Source organism: Opisthocomus hoazin, unplaced genomic scaffold (genome assembly GCF_030867145.1).
Source record: "Opisthocomus hoazin isolate bOpiHoa1 unplaced genomic scaffold, bOpiHoa1.hap1 HAP1_SCAFFOLD_137, whole genome shotgun sequence".
Lineage (NCBI taxonomy): Eukaryota > Metazoa > Chordata > Aves > Opisthocomiformes > Opisthocomidae > Opisthocomus > Opisthocomus hoazin.
The window spans coordinates 52,501-62,500 of NW_027448792.1; positions in this window are offsets into that span (position 1 = coordinate 52,501).

Genomic DNA, 10,000 nt, shown 5'->3' on the forward strand with positions numbered 1-10,000 from the left:
ACAGCCCGGTTCGGTAAAGAAGCCCGAGGAACCCCAACCGAGCAGGTAGCGGGATGGGGGGGGTGCGGGGTGACACGGGGAGGCACGCGCCCCGCCGCTTCCACCACCGCCGTCTCTTTGCTCGTCACGGTCCGCGCCGCTCGGAGGGAAGGGGACAACACCTCGCACGAGACGGGAAGCGACATTGGAAAGGAGACCGCCCGGCCCGAACACCGGAGCCCCGCCGTGGCTCCCTATGACGGGGAGTACGGAAGACCCGGCCCGCCGGGGGCCCTCTCCGACGCCACCCGAAAAGCCTCATCGATCAGGAAAGGGAAGGGGAACGGAGGAGAAGCGGAGGCCCCACGGCCACGGTTCCTGGGACAGCGACGGCCGCGCGCGCCGGCCCCCGGACCCCGAACCTCGGGCAGGGCTGGGCAGCACAGGCGCGGGGCCCTGCGTGCGAGCGAGCGAGCGGGCAGCGTCGACAGCAGAAGCCCAACGCGGCGTGGCCACCGGCAGAGCCGGATTGCCGTAGAGGCTTCTCTGCAACGTGCCCGCGGATGGCTGCTGTTAACGGGCGTGGGGAGGGGGGGGAGCCACGGCAGGCTCCACTCCCAAACCCCGGCCCTACAAGCGTTCGAGTGCCGGAGACCGCCGCCCGTCTCGGCCCGGCCCTGGAGAAACCCCTCTTGGAGCCCTCGCTCCAGTCGGCAACGGCCACCGGAGCCTGCGGGCAAGCAGCGGCTTCGCGCGGCTTCTGGCAGTCGGAAGCGCCGTGAGCGATAGGTAGGAGGCAGAACGGCCACGGCCAGGGCCGCCGGGCAACGCCCGAGTCTGCCGGCTGAGCCGCGGGTGACAAGCGTTCGAGTGCCGGCGACCGCCGCCGGTCTCGGCCCGGCCCTGGAGAAACCCCTCTTGGAGCCTTCGCTCCAGTCGGCAACGGCCACCGGAGCCTGCGGGCAAGCAGCGGCTTCGCGCGGCTTCTGGCAGTCGGAAGCGCCGTGCGCGATAGGTAGGAGGCAGAACGGCCACGGCCAGGGCCGCCGGGCAACGCCCGAGTCTGCCGGCTGAGCCGCGGGTGACAAGCGTTCGAGTGCCGGCGACCGCCGCCCGTCTCGGCCCGGCCCTGGAGAAACCCCTCTTGGAGCCCTCGCTCCAGTCGGCAACGGCCACCGGAGCCTGCGGGCAAGCAGCGGCTTCGCGCGGCTTCTGGCAGTCGGAAGCGCCGTGAGCGATAGGTAGGAGGCAGAACGGCCACGGCCAGGGCCGCCGGGCAACGCCCGAGTCTGCCGGCTGAGCCGCGGGTGACAAGCGTTCGAGTGCCGGCGACCGCCGCCGGTCTCGGCCCGGCCCTGGAGAAACCCCTCTTGGAGCCTTCGCTCCAGTGGGCAACGGCCACCGGAGCCTGCGGGCAAGCAGCGGCTTCGCGCGGCTTCTGGCAGTCGGAAGCGCCGTGCGCGATAGGTAGGAGGCAGAACGGCCACGGCCAGGGCCGCCGGGCAACGCCCGAGTCTGCCGGCTGAGCCGCGGGTGACAAGCGTTCGAGTGCCGGCGACCGCCGCCCGTCTCGGCCCGGCCCTGGAGAAACCCCTCTTGGAGCCCTCGCTCCAGTCGGCAACGGCCACCGGAGCCTGCGGGCAAGCAGCGGCTTCGCGCGGCTTCTGGCAGTCGGAAGCGCCGTGCGCGATAGGTAGGAGGCAGAACGGCCACGGCCAGGGCCGCCGGGCAACGCCCGAGTCTGCCGGCTGAGCCGCGGGTGACAAGCGTTCGAGTGCCGGCGACCGCCGCCGGTCTCGGCCCGGCCCTGGAGAAACCCCTCTTGGAGCCCTCGCTCCAGTCGGCAACGGCCACCGGAGCCTGCGGGCAAGCAGCGGCTTCGCACGGCTTCTGGCAGTCGGAAGCGCCGTGCGCGACAGGTAGGAGGCAGAACGGCCACGGCCAGGGCCGCCGGGCAACGCCCGAGTCTGCCGGCTGAGCCGCGGGTGACAAGCGTTCGAGTGCCGGCGACCGCCGCCCGTCTCGGCCCGGCTCTGGAGAAACCCCTCTTGGAGCCCTCGCTCCAGTCGGCAACGGCCACCGGAGCCTGCGGGCAAGCAGCGGCTTCGCGCGGCTTCTGGCAGTCGGAAGCGCCGTGCGCGATAGGTAGGAGGCAGAACGGCCACGGCCATGGCCGCCGTGCAACGCCCGAGTCTGCCGGCTGAACCGCGAGTAGCTGCAGCGGTTCGATGGCGCTGGTCCGCGAGCGCCAGCCCTCTGCCCTAGTATACGGACAGCGAGGTCCCCGGCCCCGGCGGGCTCGAAGAGAACCGTCTTCCCCCAGCGGGGAGGCGCGCGAGCGCCGCCGACTCTTACCATGACGTAACTGGAGGCAGCGCAAAGCAGCGACCCCTTCGGCAGCTCCGAAGAAGAACCGGGCAAGACGTCTACCTGCCAGAACCGCGGTGGAGCCAAAGTCCCGCCGGAGCGAGGTAGACGAGGCATCCCTTTCCGCCGGCAGCTCCGGCGGCCACATCGGGCACACCGGACCCGGCGGACGGTAAAACGGGTAGACCTGGCCTCCCTGCCGGCAGAACGGGTAGACGAGGCCTCCCTGCCTGGAACCGGGTAGACCTGGCATCCCTGCCGGAAGCGGGTAGACCTGGCATCCCTGCCGGTAAAACGGGTAGACCTGGCCTCCCTGCCGGCAGAACGGGTAGACGAGGCCTCCCTGCCTGGAACCGGGTAGACCTGGCATCCCTGCCGGAAGCGGGTAGACCTGGCATCCCTGCCGGTAAAACGGGTAGACCTGGCCTCCCTGCCGGCAGAACGGGTAGACGAGGCCTCCCTGCCTGGAACCGGGTAGACCTGGCATCCCTGCCGGAAGCGGGTAGACCTGGCATCCCTGCCGGCAAAACGGGTAGACCTGGTCTCCCTGCCGCCAAAACGGGTAGACCTGGCCTCCCTGCAGGTAAAACGGGTAGACCTGGCCTCCCTGCCGGCAGAACGGGTAGACCTGGCCTCCCTGCCGCCACAACGGGTAGACCTGGCATCCCTGCCGGCAAAACGGGTAGACCTGGTCTCCCTGCCGGTAAAACGGGTAGACCTGTTCTCCCTGCAGGTAAAACGGGTAGACCTGGCCTCCCTGCCGGTAAAACGGGTAGACCTGGCCTCCCTGCCGGCAGAACGGGTAGACCTGGCATCCCTGCCGGCAAAACGGGTAGACCTGGTCTCCCTGCCGGTAAAACGGGTAGACCTGGTCTCCCTGCAGGTAAAACGGGTAGACCTGTTATCCCTGCTGGCAAAACGGGTAGACCTGGTCTCCCTGCAGCCAGAACGGGTAGACCTGGCATCCCTGCCGGCAAAACGGGTAGACCTGGTCTCCCTGCCGGCAAAAAGGGTAGACCTGTTCTCCCTGCCGCCAGAACGGGTAGACCTGGCCTCCCTGCCGGTAAAACGGGTAGACCTGGTCTCCGTGCAGGTAAAACGGGTAGACCTGGCATCCCTGCCGGCAGAACGGGTAGACCTGGTCTCCCTGCCGGTAAAACGGGTAGACCAGGCCTCCCTGCAGGTAAAACGGGTAGACCTGTTATCCCTGCCGGCAAAACGGGTAGACCTGGCATCCCTGCCGGCAAAACGGGTAGACCTGGTCTCCCTGCCGGTAAATGGGTAGACCTGGTCTCCCTGCCGCTAGAACGGGTAGACCTGGCCTCCCTGCCGGCAGAACGGGTAGACCTGGCCTCCCTGCCGGTAAAACGGGTAGACCTGGCATCCCTGCAGGTAAAACGGGTAGACCTGGCATCCCTGCCGGCAAAACGGGTAGACCTGGTCTCCCTGCCGGTAAAACGGGTAGACCTGTTCTCCCTGCCGGTAAAACGGGTAGACCTGTTCTCCCTGACGCCAGAACGGGTAGACCTGGCATCCCTGCCGGCAAAACGGGTAGACCTGGTCTCCCTGCCGGCAAAAAGGGTAGACCTGTTCTCCCTGCCGCCAGAACGGGTAGACCTGGCCTCCCTGCCGGTAAAACGGGTAGACCTGGTCTCCGTGCAGGTAAAACGGGTAGACCTGGCATCCCTGCCGGCAGAACGGGTAGACCTGGTCTCCCTGCCGCCAGAACGGGTAGACCTGGCATCCCTGCCGGCAAAACGGGTAGACCTGGTCTCCCTGCCGGTAAAACGGGTAGACCTGGCCTCCCTGCAGGTAAAACGGGTAGACCTGTTATCCCTGCCGGCAAAACGGGTAGACCTGGCATCCCTGCCGGCAAAACGGGTAGACCTGGTCTCCCTGCCGGTAAATGGGTAGACCTGGTCTCCCTGCCGCTAGAACGGGTAGACCTGGCCTCCCTGCCGGCAGAACGGGTAGACCTGGCCTCCCTGCCGGTAAAACGGGTAGACCTGGCATCCCTGCAGGTAAAACGGGTAGACCTGGCATCCCTGCCGGCAAAACGGGTAGACCTGGTCTCCCTGCCGGTAAAACGGGTAGACCTGTTCTCCCTGCAGGTAAAACGGGTAGACCTGTTCTCCCTGCCGCCAGAACGGGTAGACCTGGCATCCCTGCCGGCAAAACGGGTAGACCTGGTCTCCCTGCCGGTAAATGGGTAGACCTGGTCTCCCTGCAGGTAAATCGGGTAGACCTGTTATCCCTGCCGGCAAAACGGGTAGACCTGGTCTCCCTGCAGCCAGAACGGGTAGACCTGTTCTCCCTGCCGGCAAAACGGGTAGACCTGGTCTCCCTGCCGGCAAAAAGGGTAGACCTGTTCTCCCTGCCGCCAGAACGGGTAGACCTGGTCTCCCTGCCGGTAAATGGGTAGACCTGGTCTCCCTGCCGGCAATATGGGTAGACCTGGCCTCCCTGCCGCTAGAACGGGTAGACCTGGCATCCCTGCCGGTAAAACGGGTAGACCTGGCCTCCCTGCCGGCAGAAGGGGTAGACCTGGCCTCCCTGCCGGTAAAACGGGTAGACCTGGCATCCCTGCCGGCAGAAGGGGTAGACCTGGCCTCCCTGCCGGCAGAAGGGGTAGACCTGTCCTCCCTGCGGACAGAGCGGGTCGCCCGTGCTGGAGGCCCGTATGCAGGGGTGCCTGCACGGGGTGGGAAGGGCCGGCGGCGGGCTGCCTGTGCTCTCTCAGCCGGGGCGGCGGTGGGGGGGCTTGCGGGGGGTGGCTGGGGTCGGCAGGCCGGCCCTGCCGGAGGCCCGTATGCAGGGGTGCCTGCACGGGGTGGGAAGGGGCGGCGGCGGGGTGCCTGTGCTCTCTCAGCCGGGGCGGCGGTGGGGGGGCTTGCGGGGGTTGTCTGGGGGCGGCAGGCCGGTCCTGCCGGAGGCCCGTATGCAGGGGTGCCTGCACGGGGTGGGAAGGGGCGGCGGCGGGCTGCCTGTGCTGTCTCAGCCGGGGCGGCGGTGGGGGGGCTTGTGGGGGGTGGCTGGGGGCGGCAGGCCGGCCCGGCCGGAGGCCCGTATGCAGGGGTGCCTGCACGGGGTAGGAAGGGCCGGCGGCGGGGTGCCTGTGCTCTCTCAGCCGAGGCGGCGGTGGGGGGGCTTGCGGGGGGTGGCTGGGGGCGGCAGGCCGGCCCTGCCGGAGGCCCGTATGCAGGGGTGCCTGCACGGGGTGGGAAGGGGCAGCGGCGGGCTGCCTGTGCTGTCTCAGCCGGGGCGGCGGTGGGGGGGCCTGCGGCGGGTGGCTGGGGGCGGCAGGCCGGCCCTGCCGGAGGCCCGTATGCAGGGGTGCCTGCACGGGGTGGGAAGGGCCGGCGGCGGGCTGCCTGTGCTGTCTCAGCCGGGGCGGCGGTGGGGGGGCTTGCGGAGGGGTGGCTGGGGTCGGCAGGCCGGCCCTGCCGGAGGCCCGTATGCAGGGGTGCCTGCACGGGGTGGGAAGGGCCGGCGGCGGGCTGCCTGTGCTGTCTCAGCCGGGGCGGCGGTGGGGGGGCTTGCGGGGGGTGGCTGGGGGCGGCAGGCCGGCCCTGCCGGAGGCCCGTATGCAGGGGTGCCTGCACGGGGTGGGAAGGGCCGGCGGCGGGCTGCCTGTGCTGTCTCAGCCATGGCGGCGGTGGGGGGGGTTGCGGGGGGTGGCTGGGGGCGGCAGGCCGGCCCTGCCGGAGGCCCGTATGCAGGGGTGCCTGCACGGGGTGGGAAGGGCCGGCGGCGGGCTGCCTGTGCTGTCTCAGTCGGGGCGGCGGTGGGGGGGCTTGCGGGGGGTGGCTGGGGTCGGCAGGCCGGCCCTGCCGGAGGCCCGTATGCAGGGGTGCCTGCACGGGGTGGGTGGGCCTGCGGCGGGCTGCCTGTGCTCTCTGAGCCGGGGCGGCGGTGGGGGGGGCTTGCGGGGGGTGGCTGGGGTCGGCAGGCTGGCCCTGCCGGAGGCCCGTATGCAGGGGTGCCTGCACGGGGTGGGAAGGGCCGGCGGCGGGCTGCCTGTGCTCTCTCAGCCGGGGCGGCGGTGGGGGGGGTTGCGGGGGGTGGCTGTGGGCGGCAGGCCGGCCCTGCCGGAGGCCCGTATGCAGGGGTGCCTGCACGGGGTGGGAAGGGCCGGCGGCGGGCTGCCTGTGCTGTCTCAGCCGGGGCGGCGGTGGAGGGGCCTGTGGCGGGTGGCTGGGGGCGGCAGGCCGGCCCTGCCGGAGGCCCGTATGCAGGGGTGCCTGCACGGGGTGGGAAGGGCCGGCGGCGGGCTGCCTGTGCTCTCTCAGCCGGGGCGGCGGTGGGGGGGCTTGCGGGGGGTGGCTGGGGTCGGCAGGCCGGCCCTGCCGGAGGCCCGTATGCAGGGGTGCCTGCACGGGGTGGGAAGGGCCGGCGGCGGGCTGCCTGTGCTGTCTCAGCCGGGGCGGCGGTGGGGGGGCTTGTGGGGGGTGGCTGGGGTCGGCAGGCCGGCCCTGCCGGAGGCCCGTATGCAGGGGTGCCTGCACGGGGTGGGAAGGGCCGGCGGCGGGCTGCCTGTGCTCTCTCACCTGGGGCGGCGGTGGGGGGGGTTGCGGGGGGTGGCTGGGGGCGGCAGGCCGGCCCTGCCGGAGGCCCGTATGCAGGGGTGCCTGCACGGGGTGGGAAGGGCCGGCGGCGGGCTGCCTGTGCTGTCTCAGTCGGGGCGGCGGTGGGGGGGCTTGCGGGGGGTGGCTGGGGTCGGCAGGCCGGCCCTGCCGGAGGCCCGTATGCAGGGGTGCCTGCACGGGGTGGGTGGGCCTGCGGCGGGCTGCCTGTGCTCTCTGAGCCGGGGCGGCGGTGGGGGGGCTTGTGGGGGGTGGCTGGGGGCGGCAGGCCGGCCCGGCCGGAGGCCCGTATGCAGGGGTGCCTGCACGGGGTAGGAAGGGCCGGCGGCGGGGTGCCTGTGCTCTCTCAGCCGAGGCGGCGGTGGGGGGGCTTGCGGGGGGTGGCTGGGGGCGGCAGGCCGGCCCTGCCGGAGGCCCGTATGCAGGGGTGCCTGCACGGGGTGGGTGGGCCTGCGGCGGGCTGCCTGTGCTCTCTGAGCCGGGGCGGCGGTGGGGGGGGCTTGCGGGGGGTGGCTGGGGTCGGCAGGCCGGCCCTGCCGGAGGCCCGTATGCAGGGGTGCCTGCACGGGGTGGGAAGGGCCGGCGGCGGGCTGCCTGTGATCTCTCAGCCGGGGCGGCGGTGGGGGGGGTTGCGGGGGGTGGCTGGGGGCGGCAGGCCGGCCCTGCCGGAGGCCCGTATGCAGGGGTGCCTGCACGGGGTGGGAAGGGCCGGCGGCGGGCTGCCTGTGCTGTCTCAGTCGGGGCGGCGGTGGGGGGGCTTGCGGGGGGTGGCTGGGGTCGGCAGGCCGGCCCTGCCGGAGGCCCGTATGCAGGGGTGCCTGCACGGGGTGGGTGGGCCTGCGGCGGGCTGCCTGTGCTCTCTGAGCCGGGGCGGCGGTGGGGGGGGCTTGCGGGGGGTGGCTGGGGTCGGCAGGCCGGCCCTGCCGGAGGCCCGTATGCAGGGGTGCCTGCACGGGGTGGGAAGGGCCGGCGGCGGGCTGCCTGTGATCTCTCAGCCGGGGCGGCGGTGGGGGGGCTTGCGGGGGGTGGCTGGGGTCGGCAGGCCGGCCCTGCCGGAGGCCCGTATGCAGGGGTGCCTGCACGGGGTGGGTGGGCCTGCGGCGGGCTGCCTGTGCTCTCTGAGCCGGGGCGGCGGTGGGGGGGGCTTGCGGGGGGTGGCTGGGGGCGGCAGGCCGGCCCTGCCGGAGGCCCGTATGCAGGGGTGCCTGCACGGGGTGGGTGGGCCTGCGGCGGGCTGCCTGTGCTCTCTGAGCCGGGGCGGCGGTGGGGGGGGTTGCGGGGGGTGGCTGTGGGCGGCAGGCCGGCCCTGCCGGAGGCCCGTATGCAGGGGTGCCTGCACGGGGTGGGAAGGGCCGGCGGCGGGCTGCCTGTGCTGTCTCAGCCGGGGCGGCGGTGGGGGGGCCTGTGGCGGGTGGCTGGGGGCGGCAGGCCGGCCCTGCCGGAGGCCCGTATGCAGGGGTGCCTGCACGGGGTGGGAAGGGCCGGCGGCGGGCTGCCTGTGCTCTCTCAGCCGGGGCGGCGGTGGGGGGGCTTGCGGGGGGTGGCTGGGGTCGGCAGGCCGGCCCTGCCGGAGGCCCGTATGCAGGGGTGCCTGCACGGGGTGGGAAGGGCCGGCGGCGGGCTGCCTGTGCTGTCTCAGCCGGGGCGGCGGTGGGGGGGCTTGTGGGGTGTGGCTGGGGGCGGCAGGCCGGCCCTGCCGGAGGCCCGTATGCAGGGGTGCCTGCACGGGGTGGGAAGGGCCGGCGGCGGGCTGCCTGTGATCTCTCAGCCGGGGCGGCGGTGGGGGGGCTTGCGGGGGGTGGCTGGGGTCGGCAGGCCGGCCCTGCCGGAGGCCCGTATGCAGGGGTGCCTGCACGGGGTGGGTGGGCCTGCGGCGGGCTGCCTGTGCTCTCTGAGCCGGGGCGGCGGTGGGGGGGGCTTGCGGGGGGTGGCTGGGGGCGGCAGGCCGGCCCTGCCGGAGGCCCGTATGCAGGGGTGCCTGCACGGGGTGGGTGGGCCTGCGGCGGGCTGCCTGTGCTCTCTGAGCCGGGGCGGCGGTGGGGGGGGTTGCGGGGGGTGGCTGTGGGCGGCAGGCCGGCCCTGCCGGAGGCCCGTATGCAGGGGTGCCTGCACGGGGTGGGAAGGGCCGGCGGCGGGCTGCCTGTGCTGTCTCAGCCGGGGCGGCGGTGGGGGGGGCCTGTGGCGGGTGGCTGGGGGCGGCAGGCCGGCCCTGCCGGAGGCCCGTATGCAGGGGTGCCTGCACGGGGTGGGAAGGGCCGGCGGCGGGCTGCCTGTGCTCTCTCAGCCGGGGCGGCGGTGGGGGGGCTTGCGGGGGGTGGCTGGGGTCGGCAGGCCGGCCCTGCCGGAGGCCCGTATGCAGGGGTGCCTGCACGGGGTGGGAAGGGCCGGCGGCGGGCTGCCTGTGCTGTCTCAGCCGGGGCGGCGGTGGGGGGGCTTGTGGGGTGTGGCTGGGGGCGGCAGGCCGGCCCTGCCGGAGGCCCGTATGCAGGGGTGCCTGCACGGGGTGGGAAGGGCCGGCGGCGGGCTGCCTGTGCTGTCTCAGCCGGGGCGGCGGTGGAGGGGCCTGTGGCGGGTGGCTGGGGGCGGCAGGCCGGCCCTGCCGGAGGCCCGTATGCAGGGGTGCCTGCACGGGGTGGGAAGGGCCGGCGGCGGGCTGCCTGTGCTCTCTCAGCCGGGGCGGCGGTGGGGGGGCTTGCGGGGGGTGGCTGGGGTCGGCAGGCCGGCCCTGCCGGAGGCCCGTATGCGGGGGTGCCTGCACGGGGTGGGTGGGCCTGCGGCGGGCTGCCTGTGCTCTCTGAGCCGGGGCGGCGGTGGGGGGGGCTTGCGGGGGGTGGCTGGGGTCGGCAGGCCGGCCCTGCCGGAGGCCCGTATGCAGGGGTGCCTGCACGGGGTGGGAAGGGCCGGCGGCGGGCTGCCTGTGATCTCTCAGCCGGGGCGGCGGTGGGGGGGGTTGCGGGGGGTGGCTGGGGGCGGCAGGCCGGCCCTGCCGGAGGCCCGTATGCAGGGGTGCCTGCACGGGGTGGGAAGGGCCGGCGGCGGGCTGCCTGTGCTGTCTCAGTCGGGGCGGCGGT